The following is a 24,678-nucleotide window of genomic DNA, read 5'->3' as shown; positions in this document are numbered from 1 at the left end:
CTGGTGCCATTTGTCATAAGTGCCTATACTAAGAAGCTAAGGATAGAAAAAAGAGGCCACACCCACAGATTCCAGATGTTCTCCCTAGTACTGCAGCCTGGGATTTGAGCTCAGAGTCTGTTAAGTTGTTGAGATCACGCTATTTATTCACCACAGAAAACAAGCACATTTGTGCTACTGTATTTTTTTTTTTTTTTTTTTTTTTTTTTTTGGTCTACAAGTTGGACTATTTCTAGCTTGTGCTGTTGTTTTGTTTGTTTGATTTTTATGGGCAAAAAACTTTGGCCTTTATAAATGGATTTTCAAAAATACCTGCTTAGGTTTCAATGGAAAGATTTTGTAAAGAAAATAATGCAGTCAAGGTCATAAAGGTTTGTTTGATATTTTTGTTTTTTGGTTTGTATTTAATAGTCTGGATTATTTCCTCTCTATGCTAAGAAGGGATCTAATGTGTGCTGCTGGGAGTTGTCTGGAGGCCAGCAGCACAGGGCTGTGCACTCTTGGGCAGAGAAGTCATGTCTCACAAACAAATCTACTATTCAGACAAATATGAGGACGAGGAGTTCGAGTAGCGGCATGCCATGTTGCCCAAGGACGTAAGCAAGTTGGTCCCTAAAACCCATTTAATGTCTGAATCTAAATGGAGAAATCTCGACTTCAGCAGAGTTGGAGATGGGTCCACTATATGATTCATGAACCAGAACCTCACATCTTATTGTTTCAGGGGTCACTGCCAAAGAAGACAAAGAAATGAAGCCAGTAAACCACCTCTTGGCCTGGAGCTTTACACAGCAGTCCTTACTCCTTACCAAGTTTCTGATAGCAGGACCACTGTTGCTTTCTTACCTCTTCCTTTGATATGTAAAGGGTAGACCATTTGAATGTGCTGGTACCTGCTATGCTTCTGGAGTTGAGCCACCAGTGCCACAGCCTTGTCAGATGAGTGCCACCTCAAAGTGCTAGTGTGCTCAACATCCAGCAGGCCATATTAGCTATCTGTCTGAAGCATGTGAAATCAGTTCATGGCTGTTACAGGGATGGTGTGAATTTGCTGTTGTGGTTTTTACTGTTGGGAATTGTATTTATAATGTATTATGGGTTTATGTTTTGATGAATTGGAAACTTTCCTTTTTATCTGACAAATCTCTTCCATGTTACAAGCCTTGATTAAAGGAAGTTTTTTCTTAAAAAGAAAAAGAAGGGATCTAACAAGTGTATTGAAAGACAATCATGTTAATAAATAACTACATGCATTAGGAATGTTCTATAAGACAGATGGGGTGAAATGCATATTTTAAATGAAATAAATTAATTTGAGACAGCAGATTGAATTAACATTATGCAGTTGAATTTGTTATTTATGGATAACTGCCTTCCTTTTTATATATTTATATCACAATGATTCAAAGATGCTTCTAGATGCTTGACACATACTTAATTCTCAGTGTAATTTCTGTTGTACATAAATGTTCATTTTATATAGGTGTATAGGCTTTCATGTGTGTGTAGACTAACGGTTAACATTGGACATTTAGGTGAGGTTCTTGGCATTTCCCTGAGCTGGCTCAATAGCATGCTTTGTGGATTCTCTGTTTCTAAGTCACATGCTAAGAATCTGAACTAGGATTTTCATGCTTGTGTGCCAGCATTTTACTTTCTGATCCATTATGTCAGCCCCTCAGCATTGTTTTTTTAAAAAATGTGATTATGAGTAAATGTGACAAAAGTTATTACGATGAGAAATTGTTTGATAAATTTGTGTAAAATATTATTGCTTGCCTCTACCTACCAAATTCTGGGATTAAAGATGAGTGGAAAACAGAAGCAAATTACTATAGAATGAAGTATAGTCTTGGTAATAAATATTTTAGAGAAGTTAACTTGCCTGAGAATTATTTGATTGAAGGAGCAAAGCCTTAAAAAAAGGAAAAAAAGAAAAAGAAATGGAAGAACTTACAAACATTCTCTGACATCATGACTTCTCAAATGTCTTAGATATTAGTAAAGAACCACAATTTTGAAAATAAAAATGTATTAAATGTGGTTTACCTTAGAAATCTAAGATTTCAATTTTAATAATAATGATGATTTTTAGGGTTAGCTGATTGTTTTGGTCCCAATAATTTATTTCTTAGCAATTTACCATCAGTAATTGAATATGAAAATAATTAATTCCAGGTTTCTCCTTTCACTTTTAAAATACAACTGTCTAAAACAGATTAGTTTCATTTGTACTTAATTACACAAAGAAGGATCTATACTGATACCATGATATACTAAATAGGCTATTTCCATGGCTGTATTTGCTTCAACTGACTATTTTCATAATAATTAATTATAATACATTCATTTTTAAAATCATAGATAATTTTTGCTGACAAATGTTACATATCTCTTTCCAGAGAGTAGAAAATGAAATAGATAATAATGTGCAAATTCAGAATGTCTAAGATCAAAATCTCAGGTGATAGCAGATGCTGGAGGATATGTGGAGAACAAAGAATACTCCTCCATTGTTGGTGAGATTGTAAGCTGGTACAATCACTAGTGGAAATCAGTCCGGGGGTTCCTCAGCAAATTCTACATAGTACTACCTGAAGTCCCAGCTACTCCACTCCTGGGAATATAACCAAAAGATACTCCAATATATATCAAGAACACATGTTCCACCATGTTCATAGCAGCCTTATTATAATAGCCAGAAGCTGAAAAACCCAGATGTCCTTCAATAGATGAATGGATGCAAAAAACTGTGGTACATTTACACAATGGAGTACTACTCAGCTATTAGAAACAATGACTTTATAAAATTTATAGGCAAATGGATAGGACTAGAAGGTATCATGCTGAGTAAGGTAACACAGTCACAAAAGAACATACATGTTATGCACTCACTGATAAGAGGATACTAGCCCCAAAAAGTTCTGAGAACCCAAGAAACAATTCACAGGCCTTATAAAGCTCAAAAAGAAGGAAGACCAGAATGTGGTTATCTCAGTTCTTCTTCTTCTTTTTTTTTTTTTTTTTGTAGCTTGAGTTCTTTATTGAAAAAGATGACTGTGTTTAACTAAGAAGACATAAGACAAATACAGATATCAAGCTTCATCCTGGTAGGCAAAATGAAATAGGTTGATGGTGATGTAACTACAGCCCATTCTTCCATTGCAGGTTGGCTTAGGACACAAACAGTTCTCTCTTTTTCAAAGTTCTGAAGGTGAATGACCTGTTATGGTACAACTTTCAAAATTCTCCACTTGATTTGATTCCCTACAATTAAAGCAGCGAATATGCTCAAAATCCAGAACTGTCATCCTAAATGACATCATTTTAATGGCTGTTATAAAAGAGAATTCTGTATAAATCCAGGATGGAAAGAAGCCTTGTCATTTGGGAGGCAACCTGTCTCTACTCTCCTATAAGTTTTCCCCATCATGTCTCAACAAAGTCTGTACCCCTTCTCATATAGTCTGTCATGTTGCACACTGGATATGTTAGTGAATTTTGTCTTCACACAGGCAAGCAGCTGCACACTTTGTCTTGAGCAACTCATGGTTACAGCCTGCTGAAATCTTCAAGGATTCACAGCTAATAAGCAAATCGTCAAATTCACAGCTATTGGTGCACAGTCCGTTTTCACAGCTATTCACAGGGAGAATAAAGCACTTGCGAGAGGAAATACAGGGACAAATAGAGGAGGAGTGATTTAAGAAAAGACCATTCAGAGACTGCCTCACCAGGGGATTTACTACATATGCAGCCACCAAACCCAAGCAATATTGTTGATGCCAAGAAGTGCCTACTGGCAGAAGCCAGAAAAAGATGCCTGTTCAGAGGCTTTTCCAGAGCCATAGAAATACAGTTGAGGATGCTTGCATCTAACCATTGGAATGAATACAGAGACCCCAATGAAAGAGCTAGAGGAAACACTAAAGGAGCTGAAAGGGTTTGCAGCCACATGGAACAATAACATTATTAATCAAACAAACCCTCCAGAATTTCCAGGGACTAAAACACCAACCAATGAGCATGCATGGAGAGACCCATGTCTCCAGTTGCATATGTAGCAGAGAATAGTATTGTATAGCTTCAATGGGAGAAAAGGTCTTTGGTCCATTTAAGGTGTGTTTTCTCTGTGCAGGGGAATGCCAAGGTGCTGAAGTGAAGTGGGTGGTTGGGAGAAAGAGCACCTTCATGGAAACAAGTGGAGGGGGAGGGGGCATGGGAGTGGAGAAAAAGCAGATAAAATTTGAAATGTAACTACAGAGAATATCCAATTAAAATAATTAAAAAAAACAACAGAAAGTAAGACAAAGCAAAGAGAGAGGGCAATTTGCATAAAGGAGGTGAAGGTGGTTTAGGATATGGAATTAACAAGCTTTAACGGAACACACTTTTATAAGTTCATTGTTATGAATTTAATTAAAGTTATTAAGTATGGATTCCATCAAAATATCACACTTTGGTTGTTTGTAGATAAACTAAAATGAAATGATTACATTCCCAATGACATCAAAGTTCCCTGGATAAATAACATTAACTAAGGCTTTAATATATTAATTAAAGACAATGATATAATTTTAAAAATGAATAAATTAAACACATAGTATTTCAAGTATAAATTATCTTCAATTAGTTTCTGGTTACCAAAATAGCAATAAATGATACTTTTAAAATCCCAACATTTAAATATCAAAAGATAAACAAAAAGTAGAATTCTCAGAGACAAATAAAATACTCTAACCGTTCTATTTTAAACATGACATTTTATCATTTACTCTTCTTTATCCTGAATAAGATGGATACTTATGTGAAGACTGTTTTAATAGAGCTTTATCTAAACTTACTTAAAACCAACAATTCAAATAAATACATCCTAGGCCTGCCACTGGTTACTTTGCCTGGCTATAATAGATGGCCAGTTGAGAATCCACACCTCTCATTACTAGCAGTCCTCATTAGGATAGCCTTCATCGATTCCAGGAAGTTCACACTGCACTAATTTCCCCCAGACACACCAAACCCACGTGTCCAGGTTCCAGCTGCCTTTCCCCTAACTGTCTTCCTCCACTCCCCATTTCCCCTACATGATCCCCTGCTACATTTCCATGGTACCCCAGTCTGCACGTACTATCTGTTCTATTTCCCCTTTTCAGGAAGATCCGTTCACCCTCCAAAGACCCCTCCTCTTTAACCTCTCTGGCTCTATGGATCATTTACTTAGCATTTAATATGGCCGTACAGCTGAATAAATGCCATATTTATCTTTCTGTATCTGAATTAATTACCTTGCTCAGTTAGATTTCTCTTTCTTTCTTTTTCCTTTATTTTTCTTTCTTTTATATTTATGTTCTACCTATTTCCTTGCATTTTTTTAAAACGGTGGAGTAATACTGTATTGTGTAAATGCACCACAATTTTTTTTTATCCATCCTTGTGTTGGGGGACATCTAGGTTGTTTCCATTTCCTGGCTATTATGAATAAAGCTACAATGGACAGAGTAACTGAGCATTCTTGGGGTATGATGGGATATCATATTGAATTCAGGTTAAATATGTTCCCTATTTTTAATTGCACTATTTTTTTGGCATTTTATTTGCTCATTTGTTGTTGTTTTGATATTTACTTACATCGAGATTCCTGATCAATCAGGATATTGTTAAAACAATTGGCCATTCTCTGTAAAATAATATTGTTCCATTAGACAATAACCAAACAACTCATCGAATATGAAAAAGTCTACATGAAGCTATCACCCTGTGTTCTAGTGTTTATAGAGTAGGAAGTTACCAAAACTGAAAAGCAAACATCAAGCAACCCACAATTCCTTTGACCTGCAATCTGTCTTACCTGTACAATATGCTAGGGCAGTAGTGGCACAGAACTTGTGGAAGTAACCAACCAATGTCTTAACTGAACAGAGGCCCACTCCATAAAAGGAACCTATACCCACGATTGCTTGGATAGCCAAGAACTAATGACCAGATAGCCCAGAAACCTCAGGAAAATCAAACACTACTAATCTAAAAGAATCAATACAATGACTCCTAATCATATTCTGTTATACTCATAGACATGTCCCTTATTCAATCATTATTAGGTTTTCTCTATTAACAGATGGGAGCAGATTCAGAGACCCACAGCCAGAAATTACATGGCAATGAGTCTAAATTGGAGGTCCCCATCACTTCCTCCCCTCAGGGATTAGGGATTCTCATGGAAGTGGAGGCAGAAAGAGTATAAGAAGCATAAGTAACAAAAGAATCCAGAAGAACAAGGCTCTCTGAATTAAATAAGTACAGCTCATATTAGCTCACAGAGGCTAATACAACAAGCACAAGTTCTACATGGATTTGTATTAGCTCCTCTGCATGTATACTATTGCTATTAGCTTATTTTTATGGGACTCATGACTGTGGGAATGAGTGGGTGCCTGTTGTTGGGACTCTTTTCCTCCTATAGGTTTGCTGTGTCCAAATGAAATATGATATTTTTTGCTCCATGTTACTTACTATATTGTAATTTTTTATGTTTAATTTTTATGAGGGGAGAAGTGCGGAGGGAAGGAAGAACTTGTAGTAGAGAGAGAGAAAACTATATTCATAATATATTTTATGAGAAAAGAATCTATTTTTATAAAAGAAAAAATATAACGTATAATTAATATATTTTTCTAAATAACAGAAAAATAGCAATCATAGTTTCACTTGTAGAATATGTGTAATTCTAAGTCCTTTTCTTTCTTTTTTTATTGGTTTTTCTCTGTATTTACATTTCAAATGTTATCCCTTTTCTGCTCACTATGCTCCCCACAACCCCTCCACTTACTTCCTTCAAGGTTTTCCCTCTTCCAGTCACTTTCTCCACCTCAGCACCTTGGCATTCCTCTACACACGGAACACACACTTTCACTGGACCAAAGCCCTCTTCTCCCATTGATGCCAGAAAATGCTATCCTTTGTTGAATATGTGTCTGGTCTATCAATGCAAACTCATTGGTTGGTGTTTTAGACCCTGGGATGAGTGATGGGTTTGGTTAGTTAGTCATTTTGTTCTTACCATGTGGTTTTAGACCCTTTTAGCTCCTTCAGTCCTTTCTCTAACACCTTCATTGGAGTCTTCATATACAGGTGCTTCATAGCTATTTGGTACTCCTAAGTTGAGAATTGTTTTGTTTAGCTCTGTACCATATATTCTAATAGGATTATTTGACTCTCTAGACTGTAACTTCTTGAGTTCTTTGTATATATTGGTATTAGCCATCTATCAGATATAGGGTTGGTAAAGATCTTTTTCCAATGTGTTGGCTGCCATTTTGTCCTCTTGTCAGTATCCTTAGCCTTACAAAAACTTAGCAATATTATGAGGTCCAATATGTTGATTCTTATTCTTAGAGCATTATCAATTGGTGTTCTGTTTACGACATTTTTCCCTGTGCATATGTGTTCAAAGCTCTAGCCCACTTTCTCTTCTATTAGGTTCAGTGTACCTGGTTCTATCTGGAGGTTTTTGATCCATTTGGATTTGAGATTTGTACAAAAAAAAAATAAAGTTTGCATTCTTCTGCATGCTGACTGCCAGTTGAACCAGCACTATTTGTTGAAGAGGCTGTCCTTAAGTGACAATAGGTGTGTGGGTTCATTTCTGGGTCTTCAGTTCTGTTCCATTTATCTACTGGCCTGTCATTGTACCAATACCATATAGTTTGTATCACAATTGAGTAGAGCATTGTTCATCTTCCATGTGTATGAGGGTTTTTGTTCTTTTTGTTGTTATTGAAGATCAATCTTAGTCCATGGTGAACTGATAGAATGTATGGGTTATTTTGATATTCTTGAATCTGATGAAACCTATATTGTGACCGACTACATGGTCAATTTTGGAGAAGGTACCATTTGGTGATGAGAAGAAGGTATATTCTTTTGTTTTAGGATAAAATTTTCTATAGATGGCTGTTAAATCCATTTGTTTCATAACTTCTCTTAGTTTCACTGTGTCTCTAGTCAGTTTCTGTTTTCACAATCTGTCTATTCATGTGAGTGCAGTGTTAAAGTCTCCCAATATTATTGTCTGTGGTCCAATAAAAGATTGGAGCTGTAGTAGAGTTTCTTTTATGAATGTGGGTGCCCTTGTATCTGGAGCATATATGTTTAGGATTGATAGTTCATTTTGATAACTTTTTCCTGTAATGAGTAAAAAAGTGTTCTTCCTTATCATGTTTGATACCTTTTGGTTGAACATTCTATTTTATTCGATATTAGGATGGCTACCCCAGATTGTTTCTTGGGACCATTTGCTTGGAAAGATTTTTTCCACTATTTTACTCTGAGGTAGTGTCTGTATGTCTCACTGAGATGAGTTTCACGTAAAAAGCTGGATCCTGTTTATGTATCCAGTCTGATAGTCTATGTCTTTTTATTGTGCTATTGAGTCCATTGATGTTAAGAGTTATTAAAGAATAGTGCCTGTTGTTTCCTGTTATTTTTATTGTTAGAGTTAGAATAATGTGTCGCGCGCCCACGTCCACCGGATGAAACAGATGTGCAACAAAAACCAGATTCTTCTGCAGACAACCTTTATTGTACAGCACTCTGAGCAGGGGACTTCTTGAGCAGGAAACTTCTCTCTGAGCAGGGGATCTCTCTAGGTGCTTGCCTGGTGGAATCTCCCACAATCTCCTCACATGGGGGAGAAATGCACTGCTTATATATGCCTAAGAGACTTGTGTTGCTACCTGATTGGTGCATCCTCCTGTAGCTCAATCCCGTGCCCCGAGATTGGGCTGTGACTTATGTGGTTGCCAAGCAACACGAGGAAAAGGTTTTTGTAGGCTGAACAATGGGCGGGAAGCTGGCACCATCTATTGGCGCCAACGGCTTCCTACAATAATTTTTACTTGTTTTTTTTTCTTTTGGGTTTATTGAAAGAATATTATTTTCCTGCTTTTCCTAGTGTGTTTTTTCTCTCCTTGTGTTGGAGTTTTCCATCTATTATCCTTTGTAGGGCAGGGTCTGTGAACAGATACTGTGTAAATTTGATTTTGACCTGGAATATCTTGGTTTCTCCATCTATGATAATTGAGAATTTTGCTGGATATAGTAACCTGGGCTGGCATTTGTTTTCTCTTAGGGTCTGCATGATGTCTGTCCAGAATCTTTTAGCTTTTATAGTCTCTGTTGAGAAGTCTGGTGTAATTCTCATTGGTCTGCCTTTATATGTTATTTGTCCTTTTCACTTACTGCTTTAGTATTCATTCTTTGTTTTGAGCATTGGTGTTTTGACTATTATGTGTTGGGAGGAATTTGTTTTCTGGTCTAAAACTAAAAGACCTAGTAAATATTTTCAACAAAATCATAGAATAAAACTTCTCTAACCTAAAGAAAGTGATGACCATGAACATATAAGAGGCCTACAGACCTCAAAATCGATTAGACCAGAAAACAAAGTCTGGTGTAATTCTGATTGGTCTGCCTGGCCCTTCATGGACCAAAAGCCTCTTCTCACATTGATGACAGGCATTGGTACCTTCAGCTACATATGCAACTGGATCAATAGGTCTCTCAATGCATGCTCTAAAGTTGGTGTTTTAGTCCATGGGGATTTTGGAGGGATTAGTTGATTGATAATGTTGTTCTTCCCATGAGGTTGCAAGTCCTTTAACCTCCTTCAGTCCTTTCTTTAGCACTCTCATTGGAATCCCAATGTTCAGTCTGATAGTTAGCTACACGCGTGCTCAACTGTATCTATATGACTCTGACATGGTCACTGAGAAGACATCTCTATCTGGTTCTTGCCAGTAAGTACTTCTTGGATCAGTCATTATGCTTGAATTTTGTGGCTGCTTATGTGATGGATTTCCAGGTGAGGCGACTACTGAATGATCTTTACTTCATTCCGTGTTCCTCTATTTAAACTTTTCTTTCCTCTCATGAGTAGTTTGTTCTCTTTTCTACAAAAGAATGAAACATCCCCATTTTGACCTTTTTTTTTTTATTATTATTTGAGCTTCATAGTGTCTGTGAATTGTTTCTTGAGTATTCAAAGCTATCTGAGGCTAGTATCCGCTTATCAATGAGTGCATACCATGGGAGTTCTTTTGTGACTGGGTTACCTTACTCAGGATGATAGTCTCTAGTAATATCCATTTGCCTACAAATTTCATGAGGTCATTGTTTCTAATAGCTGAGTAGTACTCCATTATGTAGATGTACCACAATTTCTGTATTAATTCTTCTGTTGAATGACATCTTGGTTCTTTCCAGCTTATGGTTATTATAAATAAGGCTGATATAAACATGGTGGAGCATGTATTCTTGTTAAATGTTGGAGCATCTTTGGGATATATGACCAGGACTTGAATAGCTTGGTTTTCAGGTAGTAATATGTCCAAATTTCTGACAAAACACCAGACTGATTTTTAGAGTTGTTTTACCAACTTACAACCCCACTAACAATGGAAGAGGGTTCCTCTTTCTCCATATCCTTATCAGCATCTGATGCCACCTGAATTTTTTATCTTAGCCATTCTAACTGTTGTGAGGTGGAATATCAGGGTTGTTTTGATTTGCATTTTTGTGATAACTGGGTATGTTGAGCAGTTCTTTAGGTACTTCTCGGCTATTCGGTATTATGCAACTGAAAATTTTTTGTTTAGCTTTGTACTCCATTTTTAATAAGATTATTAGATTCTCTAGTGTCTAACTTCATTAGGTATATTTTTGTATATATTGTATACTAGCCCTTTATCAGATGTAGGAATGGTAAAGATCCTTTCCAGTCTGTTGGCTGCCATTTGTCTTCTAGACAGTGTTCTTAGCATTACAAAAGCTTTGCAATTTCTTGAGGTCCCCATTGTGGATTTTTTGATCTTAGAGCACAAGCCATTGGTGTTCTGTTTAGGAAATTTTCCCCTTTGCCTATGTGTTATAAGCTCTTTCCCACTATTTCTTCTAATAGTTTTAGTGCAACTGGTTTTATGTGGAGATCTTTGATCCACTTGGACCTGAGCTTTGTACAAGGAGATAAGAAATGAAATATTTGCATTCTTCTGCATGATGACTACAAGGTAAACCAACATCATTTGTTAAAGAGGCTGTCTTTTACTATTGAATGTTTTTAGCTCCTTTGTCAAAGATAAGGTGACCATAAGTGTGGGGGTTAAATTCTGATTCTTCAATTCTGTTCCATTGTTCTACCTGCCTATCTCTGTACCAATACCATGCAGTTTTTAATCACAATGTCTTTGTAATATAGCTTGATATCAGTGCTGGTGATTTCTCCAGAAGTGTTTTTATTGTTGAGAATAGATTTCATTATTTTAGGTTTTTTGTTATTCCAGATGAATTTGCAAATTGTTCTCTCCAACTTTATGAAGAATTGAGTTGCAATTTTGATGGCGATTGCATTGAAACTGTAGATGTCCATTTTTATAACGTTGATCCTTCCAGTCCATGGGCATAGAAAATCTTTCCATTTTCTGTGATCTACTTTAATTTCTGTCTTCAGAATCTTGAACGTCTTGTCATACAGATTCTTCACTTGCTTGTTTAGAGTCACCCCAAAACATTTTACAGTCTTTGTGAATATTGTGATGGGTGTCAATTCTCTAATTACTTTCTCATCCTGTTTATCCTTAGAAGAGATGAAGGCAGTTTATTTGTATGAGTTAATTTTATATCCAACTACTTTGCTGCAGTAGTTTTTCAGCTGGAAAAGTTCTCTGGTGGAATTTTTGTGGTTACTTAAGTATACTACCATATCATCTGAAAATACTAATATTTTGACTTCTTCCTTTCCAATGTGTATCTTTGGATTCTTTTTGTTATTTAATTGCTCAAGCAAGAACTTCCTGTACTATGTTGAGGAGGAGGGTAGATGGCCTTGTCTAGTCCCTGATTTTAGTGGGATTGCTTCAAGTTTATCTCTATTTAGTTTGATGATGGCTACTGGTGCAAAGTATAATGCTTTTGCTATGTTTAGGCATGGGCCTTAGATTGCTGATCTTTCCAAGTCTTTTATCCTGAAGGGGTGTTGAATTTTGTCAAATGCTTTCTCAGCGTATAGTCAGATGATCATATGGTTCTTTTTCCTTTGAGTTTGTTTATATGGTGTAAAAGTTGATGGATTTCTGTATATTGAACCCTATCTGCATCCCTGGGATAAAGCCTATTTGACCATGATAAATGATTGTTTTCATGTGTTTTTAGATTTGGTTTGCAAAAATTTTATTGAGTATTTTTGCTTTGATGTTCATGATGGAAATTGGTCTGAAGTTCTCTTTCTTTGTAGTGCCCTTGTGTGGCTTAGATAAGAGCATAATTGTGGCCTTGATTAATGAGTTGGGTATTGGTTTTGTTTTATTTTTGTCTGTTTGTTTTTATTTAGTTGAATAGCTTTGAGAGTATTGGTATTAGGTCTTCTACTAAATCTGAAAGAATTCTCCACTAAACCATCTTGTCCTGCCCTGCCCTACCCTCTTTTTTTGATTGGGAGGCCTTTTTAGACTGCATCTATTACTTTAGGTGTTATGGGACTGTTTAGATGACTTATCTAATCCTGATTTAAATTTGGTATCTGGTATCTGTATTAGAAATTTGTCCATTTCTTCCAGATTTTCCAGCTTTTTGAGTATAGGATTTTGTAGTAGGATCTGATGTTTTCTTTAATTTCCTCTGTTACTGTAGTTATGTCTCCCCTTTCATTTCTGATTTTGTTAATTTGGATACTTTCTCTGTGCCCTCTAGTTAGTCTGAATAAAAGTTTATGGACCTTGTTGAGTTTTCTCAAAGAACCAGCTGTTTTCTTGATATTTTGTATAGTTCATTTTGTCTTTATTTAGTTGATTTCTGCTGAGTTTGATTATTTCCTGCCATCTACTCCTCTTGGGGCTATCTGCTTCTTTTTGTTCTAGAGCTTTCAGGTGTGCTTTCAAGCTGCTAGTGTATGCTTTCTTTAGTTTCTTTTTGAAGGCACTCATAGCTCTGAGATTTCCTTTTAGTACCTCTTCCTGTGTATCCTATAAGTTTAGGTATGTTGTGCTTTCATTTTTATTAAATTCTAAAAAATCCTTAATTTCTCTCTCTCTCTCTCTCTCTCTCTCTCTCTCTCTCTCTCTCTCTCTCTCTCTCTCTCTTTCTCTTTCTTTGTTTATTTGTTTCTCTCTTTTTCTCTTTCTTTGTTTCTTTGTTTCTCTGTCTTTCTTTCTTTCCTTCTCTCCCCCCCCTCTTTCTTTCTTTTTGACCATGTTATCATTGAGCAGAGCATTGTTCAGTGTCCATGTGTATGTGGGTTTTTGTTGTTTTTGTTGTTATTAAAGACAAACCTTAGTTTATGGTAATCTGATAGAGTGCATGGAAGTATTTTGGTCTTCTTGCATATGTTGAGGCTTGTTTTGTGACCTACTATATGGACAATTTTGGAGAAGGTACCCTGAGGTGCTAAAAAAGTATTTTGTTTGTTTGCTTGTTTTAGGATGAAATGTTCTGTAGACGTCTGTTAATTCCAATTGGTTCATGACTTCTGCTAGTTTCATTGTGTCCCTCTTCAGTTTTTGTATCCATGATATGTCCATTAATGAGAGTGGGGTAGAGAAGTCTCCCACTATCATTGTGTGTGGTATAATATATGCTTTGAATTTTAGCAGGATTTTTTATGAATGTAAATGCCCTTGTATTTATGGCATAGATGTTTAAGATTGACAGTTCATCTTGATAGATTTTTTCCTGTGATGAGTAAAAGATGTCCTTCCTCACTTATTTGATAACTGTTGGGTAAAAATCTATTCAATTATATGAGAATAGTTACTCCTGCTAGTTTCTTGGAACTATTTGCTTGGAAGATATTGCCCAGCTTTTTACTCTGAGGTAGTGTTTTTCTTTGTCTCTGCGATGAGTTTCCTGAGTGCAGCAAAATGCTGGATCCTGTTTACATTTCTAGTCTGATAGTATATTTTTTAAATTGGGGAATTGAGTCCATTGATGTTAACAGATATTAAGGAATAGTGATTATTGTTTCCTGTAGTTTTTGTTGTTAGAGTTAGACTTATGTTTGTGTTCTTTTCTTCTTTGCATTTTCTTTCATGATTATATTTCTGTTATGCCTTTCATGTAGTTTCCTTCCCTGTGATCAGGTTTTCCATCTATGATCTTCTGTATGGATAGATTTTTGGGCAGATACTGTGTAAATTTGGTTTTGTCCTGGAGTATATTGCTTTCCCCATCTATGGTAATTGAGAGTTTTCCTGGATATAGTAACCTGGGCTGGCATTTGTGTTCTCTTAGAGTCTGTATTACATATTTCCAGGATCTTCTAGCTTTAATATTATCTGTTGAGAAGACTTGTGTAATTTTGATTGCTCTGCCTCTATGTGTACCCTTCTCCCTTTTACCTAACAGATTTTAGGATTTCTTCTTTGTTTTGAATATTCGGTGTTTTGAATATTATTTGTCGGGCAGAGTTTCTTTTCTGGTCCAATCTATTTGGAGTTCTGTAGGCTTCTTATACGTCCATGGTCATCTTATTCTTAAGGGTAAAGTTTTATTCTATGATTTTGTTGAAGATATTTACTGGAACTTTTATTTGGAAATTTTTGCCCTCTTCTACACCTATTATCCTCAGGTTTGGTCTTCTTATTGTGTCTTAGATAATGGATATTTTGGGTTGGAATTCTTTTAGTTTTTGCATTTTCTCTAACTAATGTGTCAATATTTTCTATGTTGTCTTCTGCCCCTGAGATCCTCTCTTCCATCCCCTGTAGTCTGTTTGTGACACATCTATGACTCCTTGTTTCTTTCTTAGGTTTTCTATCCAAGTGTTGTCTCATTTTGTGATTTCTTTATTGTTTCTATTTCTGTTTTTAATTTCTTCACCTGTTTGGTGTATTTCCTGTAGTTCTTTGAGTGATTTTTGTGTTTTCTCTTTAAGGACTTTATTTGTTTTTGAGTGTTCTCCTGTAAGTTTTTAAGGGAGTTATTCATGTGCTTTTCAAAGATCTCCATCATCATCATGCAGGATGATTTCAAGTCTAAGTCTTGTTTTTCTGCTGTGTTTGGCAATCCTCTACTTGCTGTGGTGGGAGAGCTGAGTTCTGATGTTGCCAGGTTGTCTTGGTTTCCATTTCTTAAGTACTTTTGCTTTCCTCTTGTTGTCTTGTTATTTATGATTATAGGAGATCCTGTTGTCTCTGACTATAGCTGTCTATCCCTTGGGTCTGAGGGCTAGTAGGCTCAGGAAGAAGATTGCTGTTGTGTGTTTGACTTTTCTGGCAGGAAGAGAGTTCTGATGGCAGTGACTCTGTTCTGTCTATGTGGGCTCAGGTGGGAGAGCACTTGGAGGCTGTTCTGGGGTCTCAGCGCTCTGTGGGTCCGTCTTAAGTCTTGATTGTGGTCACGAGGCCTTCTTGCTGGGCCGGAAAGGACCGGTTCCCAGAGTGCACAACACTATCTGTCCTTCGAGATCACCAGATGATCCCTCCCCAGACAGCTTGTGAGGATATATGGTGCACTTAAGACTTACCGTGGGCTCAGGTAAGAGAGCACTTTTAAGGCTATTTGAGGGGCTCGACTATCTGTGGAAAGGTCCTGGGTCTTGATGACTGTCTTCTGGCCCTCTTGCTGGACCAGAAAGGACACGATTTCAGAGTGCACCACCCTATCTGTTCTTTGAGAGCTTTAGGTGTTCCCTCATTGGACAGCAGGTAGAGTGTGTGGCAGGCTCCATGCGCTCAGGTGGGAGAGCACTTGCAAGGCTGTTCTGGAGTCTCAGCCATCTGCAAGTGGATCCTGAGTCTTGATGCTATTTCAATTCCTTCATGTGTTTAGTTGTATTTTTCTGGAGCTCTTTGAGTGATTTTTATCTTTCCTTTATAAGGGCTTGTACTTGTTTACATGTGTTCTCCTGGTTCTCCTAGAGTTATCCATGTGCTTCTTCAGGACTCCTATTATCATCATGGAGCAGATTTTTAGTCCATATCTTGTTTTTCTGTTGTATTGGGATATTCACTACTTGCTGTGGTGGGAGAACTGGGTTCTGATGTTGCCAGGTGTCTTGGTTTCCATTGCTTAGGTTCTTGCCCTTGCCTCTTGCCATCTTATTATCTGTGATGCTAGGTGATCTTGTTGTCTCTAACTGGAACATATATCTCCTGTGGGTCTTTGGGAACATGGGCTCAGGAGGGAGAATGCTCCTGGGTGTTCAGCTCTCTGTGGATAAGCTTTGAGTTTCAATGGCAGTTGTCCAGCTCTGACTCTGCCACAGGTGAGTGCTGGAACAGTTAGTTCCCAAGCAGTATCTTGCTACCTTCTATTCTGAGAGTTCCAGCAGTGTTTCCCTAGATAGGCAGTAGAGAGGAAGTGGAACTTACCTGTGGGCTCAGGAGGGTGAGCCTCCTGAGGGTCCTTTGGGTGCTCAACAGGCCATGAGTCTTGATGGCCTCAAAGTCCTTGCTTTTTTAGATGATTATCCAAGTTAAGGAGTTAAAGTTTAGAAACACAACAGGAGGTAGGATTGAAATACTTTCTTGTGGCTGAAAATTAGAATTAAAAAAAAAATCAAAGCAAACATGTTTATGCTCTTCTGCTGTTAGCTGAGTTTATTTTGCAGATGTAGTCAAAACCATTTATATTACATTTCCCAGGATACATTATTAATAATATGGTTCTACCTACACTAGACTTTTCAAAGTAAATGGAACACAGCACCATTTACAAACTTATACTCTTATGAAAGTGGGAACATCATTGTGCTCATATAGTGTTTTATATAACTGTTTAGCCTAAGGGTAAGAATTTTTACAAACATCTGTGATAGTTGAGAATCAGTCTACTGATCAGCAGAGCAATACCATTTGAAAATTTTATGCAAATATATTTATTGTATGATTCCAGGAGGGATGAGTATCTTCTTATTCTATACCTCTCTGGATGGTAGAGCACATAGAGGGCTAGGCTATGTCAGCAAGAATGAACTAAATGTAATTGTATTAGCAGACAACTATATATTAACAAGAATTCAGTGAGACTGATAAACAGGGTCACATGAACTATATTTAAGTGAATGTTTTAGGTACCATAATAAAGTACATAAGCACTGGATATAAGCCCAACAACTTTTATTCCATCTCCATTATCTATCAGGATCTTCAGTGGTGGGACCACTTCACTTGATTCAGTGATAAGAGGGACAATAATGTGGAAGTCCTTAGGAACATGTGAAAATGATGTGTGTGCCCATAGTCACATTTCCTAATTAGACGTAATTATTGCTAGCTTTCTTTTTTGTGAAACTATATTTATTGTAGCTGGAGATATTATAAAGTATGCCTGAATTGGTGACTATGCATTTTATTGATTATTTCAACTGAAGTTGCCATAATGTAAAAAATAATGAATAAGGAAGAGGCTGGGATATCACAGAGAGGCAGAAAATTATAGATAATACTAAGAACATGGAGCTATGCTTTAGACAGGAGGTCATTTTAGGTCAATTTCCTGTCTCTACAGACCAGAGTCTTTATTTTAAGAGGATTCATGTATATATGAGTGAGTAGGATTAGCCAGTAAATTGGCTAAGATGGAATCTGGTAAGACTCTTTATGCATTACCACTGTCACAATAAAACCAAAATAGTATAAACAGCCTTGGGCCTTCCAGATCTGAGTATTCAGAGAAGTGTAACATAGTTTATCACTTTGCTTTTATGCTTTGCCCAGATCTTGTTTAAGGCTGAAATTGTTAAGGAAAAAAATGGATACCTCGAGCCAAATCCCTGATGCTATTGTTTTGTGTGGGAGGCAAGAAGGCTAAGATAAAAGTATCAACCATTCTTTTACATCTAAAGCCTGAGACCCATTTTCCGTGTGAAACCATGAACCCTTCTGGCTATGGGATGGCATGCAGCTGCCTTTTTATTTCTATCCTTTGGCTACAGAATGAAAAAAAAAGAGAGAGAGAGACATAGAGAGAAGAAGAATGAGCCAAATAATATGATTACATTTCCTTTTTGATTTTATGCTTCAGGAATCAAGAGGATGAATGAGGGTCTAAGTCAGTATTTGCACTGTACTTTATTTTCATATCAAAAGAAAATAAGAAAATGAAAACTCAAATGTTTTTGGTTAACCATGTAAGTTTTGGATAAATAGTGAAAAATGTTTTTATTTATGTCATTTTCTTTCACTTTATACAAGACACAGAGGATACTGCCTATGTGATCAGAGGCTAAACAGCCAAGCTGGTGATAATTATTTTGAACAAACATAATCTCTTCAATTCTGAGAACTTTACTTGCTTTTTCTAACCCTCTGTCACAACTAGGGAAGCATTTTTAGTTATTAACATGCAAAACAAAAGGCATCTGAGTCTGAGAGACAAAAGCAAAAGTGGTGACCACAATAATTAAACCTTTTACAAGGAGTAGTGTGGACCAAACAAGTATATAGGCAACTCCCCAAGGATTCAAAAGCTTAATTGGACAGATTTTCTGAGGGAAAGAGAAAACTTCATCGATCTATGTTTAAGAATGCTAACCTCATTCTAGACATTTTAGGCCACAAACATTTAGTTTGAACTTAAAGTAAGTTAACTGGTGTTCTAATTTGAAAGGAGTTTGCACAGGTTATTAGTTTTTCTTAATGGTTGAAACTATCATGGTTAGGACAGGATTAGTTGACCAGAAAACATTGCATGTTATACATAATTAGTCCCTGCATATATTAGAGCCACTATGAAGTCGGCAGCGGTGCGAGTTCTACAAAACTTTGTTCTACTACTGATATATTTTCATTTAACACACAATGAATGTGCTTTTGACTTCCCATAACATGGTGGTTTTGTAATAATATTGAGTAAATAGTAATCTTCTAAAGTTATATGCTATCTTAAACAATCTATGTAGGTATTGATTTTTTTCCTGGAATAAGAAAATTCATAGTTGAAATTGCATGTAGTTGCTATAGAAACATTTAAAATCTGGTTCTTGTTTAAAGGAAGCATATGATTCATCTCTTTTGTTACCTGTTTTGTTACAGGAATGTCTATGGGACATAATAACAGCAATCTAGAGTCCTAATACATTTCAGCTTGTGTGTCTGTGCCTGTGTGTGTCTGTATCTGTGTCTATGTGTATGTAGGTAAGGTGAGCATGTTGAAGCCAGAAAAATTTCGGGTCTTTCTTAATGGATATCAGGGATTTTTTTTTTTTTTTCTGGTGTTGTTGTGTTGTTTTTGTTTGTTTTTGAGCTGAACCTGAAATGTGCCACATTTGTTAGACTGGATGCTTAGCAGGTTTCAGTGGTTTTGTATTCTTGCCTTTTATATTATTTTTCAATTTGTATTAGATATTTTAGGAATATACATTTCAAATGTTATCCCCTTTTCCCTTCTCTCATACCAGCGTTCGAAGCTTCAGTAAAGGATGCTCCCACTCCCACCTACCCACTTATACCTAACCACCTGGCATTCCCCTACACTGGGGAAACATGTCTTCACAGGACCAAGGTCCTTTCCTCCTATTGATAACAGACAATGCCATCCTCTGCTACATAAGAGTGTGGAGCCATGGATTTCTCTATGTGTACTCTTTGATTGGTGTTTTAGTCCCTGGAAGCTTTGGTGGTCTGATTGGTTGATATTGTTGCTGTCAAGGATGTGGAGAAAGAGAAACACTTTTCCATTATTGGTGAGATTGCAAGCTGGTACATCTACTCTGAAAATTAATCTGGTTGTTCCTCAGAAAATTGGATATAGTATTAGCTGAGGACCCAGCTATACCACTCCTGGAATACACCCTAACAATGCTCCAACATATAAAAAGACACATAATCTGCTATGTTCATAGCAGACTTATTTATAATAGCCAGATGCTGGAAGGAACCCAGATGTCCTTCAGCAGAGGAATGGATACAGAAAACGTGATACATTTTCACAATGGAGTATTGCTCTGCTATTAAAAACAATGACTACATGAAATTCTTAGGCAAATGAATGTAACTAGGAAATATCCTCCTGAGTAAGAAAACTCAGTCACAAAGAATACTTATGGTATGTACTCACTAGTCAGTGGCTGTTAGCCCCAAATATTGGGATACCCAAGAAACAATTAAGAGATCATATGTAGCTTGAGAAGAAGAAAGATCACAATGTGAATTTTTCAGTCTTTCTTAGAAGGGGGAACAAAATGATTATGGGAGAACATACAGAAACAAAGAGAGGGGCAGAGATTTAAAAAAAGACCTTCCAGAAATTGTCCTACCTGGGGATCCATTCCATCTGTAACCACCAAACCCAATCACCATTGCTGATGCCAAGAAGTGCTTGCTGACAGGAGCCTGATATAGATGCCTCTTACCGAGTCTTATTGATACAGATGAGAACTGAGCACTGGGTCCGCAATGGAGGAGATAGAGAAAGGACTGAAGGAGCTGAAGCGTTTGCAACCCCATAGGAAAAACAACAATATCAGCCTTTTATATTCTTATTCAATTATTTTCTTTTTTACATTACAAATATTGCTCCCTTCCTTTTTCCCTCCTCCCAGAGCTCTTCAGCCCATCTCTCCTTCCCTTTCCCTTGAGAAGGTACTCCCCAACCCATCCATACAGCCATCCTTCTCACCTTCTCACCACCTCACATCACCTCCCAAGCATACTTTTTCCCTAGGCATTAAGTCTCTCCAGGATTAAGCACAACCTCTCCCACTGAGGCCAGAAAACACAGCCCTCTGATACATATGTGCCAGTGTCCATGGACCAGCCTACGTTTGCTCTTTGGTTGCTGACTTCTTCTCTGGGAGCTCTGAGGGGTCTGGTTAGTTGATACTGCTTTTTTTCCTATGGGGTTGCAATACCCTTCAGCTCTTTAATCCTTCCTCTAACTCTTCCACTGGGGCCTCTGACCTCAGTTCAATGGCTAGCTGTATGTATCCACTTTTGTCTCCGTCAGATTCTGGTACAGTCTCTCAGAGGACATTCAGGCTAGGTTCCTATCTGTAAGCACAATATGGCAGAAGTCGGATTATAAGGGTCTATTGCCTGACAGTGTGATGGTTCTGTTAGTCATTGGATGGCCTTCCCTTCTGCGTTTGCCCCATTTTTGTCCCTGCATCTCCTTTAGACAGGAACAAAGGGGCCACGCGAGAATGTTTCAATTATCCTTAGAAGAAGGAAGACAATAATCACAAGAGACAGAGGAAGGGAGGGACCTGGGTCAGAGAGGAGAGTAGGATAAGGAAAGGGGGGGCAGTATCAGATATAGGTGGATACATGAGAGAAGCCCAAAAATTCAGGATAATAAAAGGAAATATGCAGTTCTTGTTATTGAGGGTGTCAGGGAAGCCTCTAGAAAGTCCCAGAGACCTGGGTTACAATAGGCACCAGTACTCAGTGGAGATGACCCTGAAAGAAATGACCAACAGTGGGAACATGGAACTTGACAAACCACATCCCATAGATAGACATGGACCCCAGGGAAGGGATAGGGCCACCCACCTACCTTTAAGTTTTTAACCCAGAATTGTATCATTCTCTGCCTTTGAAACTCTGGGATTAGAGTCTGCTCCCTCTGTATACTGAATATCCAAATACAGGTCCTTATGATTGTGTGGCAATCACCATAACAACTTACCCGTCTCCTCGGCTTAATACCTAAATTTTCAAAGAACTAAGAATCAGAATCATCTGTTTTAATCACCTACACTGGTATGTCTGGCTGTTTAAATTATGTATTTCAAAGTATATCTTCAACCTGAGAAAGAGAAAATCATGAGATATTGATGTTTATTGATGCAACTGAATAAAATAATATAAGTGTTTTTATTTTCTAGGTGCAAAAAGCAAGATTTGACTGTTTAATTGATTTTTTTCCATTGCAAATCAGAACTAATCTCAAAAGAATGAATACCCTCTTTCTATTTTAAAGTAACTTATGCTCATAGATCCTGTGATTAAAATTTCATATTAAATAAATGGACATCCCAGAGGGAAAAAGTCATTGAATGATAATAAAATGTTACACACTTGTGCTCTAGGGGTATTTGGTTTAATTATGCAAAGGCATGTCTGTGTTGAAGGCAGGGTAGAGAATTACTGTACAGGAGAAATGAGAGAAGGGAGGCAGACAAGAGGCAGGGATGGAAACTAGTCTGAAGGAAGATTTGGGTAAAACAGATATGAAATTGACAATATGACTTAAGAGTAACTTCTAGGCATCTTATACCACCTTCAGTAATGCCCGTGCTTTATAACTCACAGCCACTGGTGATGTGTGCATTGTGGTAACTGTTCATTTACCCACATTATTAATTCATAATAGAACATGTTAGATTTATCTGCATGAAAAGCGCAGGCATCCTAAGATGCTCACTCAGGCTATTTGTTCTTTGAGTTATTTATATGCAGTGGAATCATCATGCTTCTATTGTTTTATTAAATAAGATACTGTTCAGAAGCATGCTTAAAAGTGAGAAAAAATGAGCAAGGCTAGATATTTGTTCTCACTAATGTTTAAAAGGTAAAAGGAGAAAAAAAAATAGTGGACAGATAGGATGGAAACAAACCATCATATGTCACATTCTTCAAGAATCTGTCCTGGTTCTGGGTGTATATGGGGCAATTTGGGAGTGAAGGGTACCCTGATTCTCAGTTATGATAAGTAGAAGCACAGGGACCCTAAGAGACTACAGCTGTCTCCTGTAGAGTGGTGTCAGTCAGGCCGCAAGTCCCTCCTCCGCAGGCAAGGATGTGATACAGGCTCAAGATAGAAGCAGGACCACACCCCTAAATATGTAGATAGGGTATCCCCAAGCCCTCAGGCAAAGACTATAGGAAACACCTGTCATCAGACTCTGACCATCTCAAAACTGTATATATGAGGCCTGTCCGAAATTAAAGGTGTGCGGGAATCATTCCATCATCTGAGAGCTTCTGTCATAAGAGCTGTAACACTGCCGCTTGAATAGAGATCTCTTCCACCACAGTTCCTCTATACCCTCCGCCAGAGTCTCCTGCTGGCTCAGCCCACTCAATTATAATTAAACAATTAGAATTTTTTGTGGCAGAGTTAAATTAGAATTCAAGACACAGAAAGTAGTATGCAGAATAATCATGAATGCTTGTCACAGCATTCTCAAATGTTATTCTTTATAATCCTAAAACCAATTATGTATACCAATGAATTAATAATGTTGTTATACAAATAATTTTAATCCATTCAAATTTCTTTAATTGTCCTACACACACACACACACACACACACACACACACACACACACACACAGTTTGTTTCATATTTTCTGGACCAGGACACAATTGCTATGTGTCATACCTCCTTAATCACTTATCACCTTTTTAAAGCTATTTTTTGATTATTTATAGTTAGTATATCTCTGGGGATAAAAGAGCACCATACTTTTGGAGAATCTACACAGATATTTCCTTGCCGTTACATGATATATTTTGAACTAGAACATTCATTCTGTTGCTTCAGTGTCAGCAAAACATGATGCCTTAGATATACTGGATAACACAAATGGATAAAAATTAACTGATAATTCCGACTGAAATCTGTGATAACACCCCCTCGCATCAGAGGAAAAATCAGATATGTTGTAAGACACTTGGAGAGTAACTTCTGAACATTTACTGTGGTTCTATTTCATGACTATGTAGAGCCTTGTTAGGGCTTTCTGCAGATCTTCTGGGAACCTATCCTCTCTTTTTCACAACTGGGGGAATGCCATCGGGGAAAACTGAAAATAAAATAGAATGCTTTATTTTTACAAAAACTACTGTACCACTTTAGAATATATACACACAAGTATTGAGTGAACAATACAGATGCCTTGATAAAGAAGACTGTACTCAGACTTCTAATTTTGTTTTATCTTGCTTTGGCTTCTTTTTTTTTTTTTTTTTGCTTTTTTTCCCCTTCTTTTCAAATAAAGCTCTCAGAGCTAGCCAGACAGAGTAAAGTAGTGTGATAGATGTTTTTGAATGACTGCTTAACACTGTTTAGCATCACTTCAGAGAGGTACCTTTTCAATTATCTGTGTTTCCAGAGAGGATGGCTAAAGGAGGAAGGCCCTCAGTCAAAGTAAATACCATCTTTCAGAGAGCAGCCCAGAGAGAGTTCTGAGAAAGAAGTGGGCCTGACAGTCTTTATTTATCCCATGCTACTGTGAATATTACTGCTTTTGACAGACATTGCTGACATTACACCAGTTCCTTGGCCTCTAATGGGGGTAGAATAACAATGATTCTCCAGATATCATATAGCCCTTCAGCTATGGACTGGAACTGTGAAGCACCCAGTTATGTAGACTAAGTCAGTGTCTCTGCCTCTCAAATGTAAAGACACTATTAGACTAACCTGCTTGTATTTTATAAGTAAATCTAATAAATCCCCCATATTTGTATGTGTATCTAATTTTAAATTAGAAATAATCTAAAAAAGTTATATAATTACATGTGATTTTATATGTAAGTGCCTACATAATGAGTTGTGTTAAGCATAGATTACACACACACACACACACAGACATGCACAAACATATATATGTGGCACATACTGTACTAGAAGTTTGAGGACAAATCAAATAGGTATCCAGGGTTTGTGTCCTTTTTCAAAGGACTTTCACACAATCTGATCAAGAATTTCATCATATTATTACTTATGATAGACGAATGGAAC

General features: G+C 37.1%; 1 pseudogene across 1 annotated transcript; it reads left to right on the top strand.

The window, feature by feature from the left end:
- The first annotated feature begins 515 nt into the window (after positions 1-515).
- LOC308419307 (cyclin-dependent kinases regulatory subunit 1-like) lies at positions 516-754 on the top strand (annotated as a pseudogene). The gene has a single exon. The product of its transcript is annotated as a cyclin-dependent kinases regulatory subunit 1-like (transcript).
- Positions 755-24,678: the final 23,924 nt, after the last annotated feature.

This window comes from Micromys minutus, assembly GCF_963924665.1.
Source record: "Micromys minutus genome assembly, chromosome: 3".
NCBI lineage: Eukaryota > Metazoa > Chordata > Mammalia > Rodentia > Muridae > Micromys > Micromys minutus.
The sequence above is the reverse complement of the archived record's forward strand: the minus strand, read 5'-3'. Positions and strand labels throughout refer to the sequence as shown.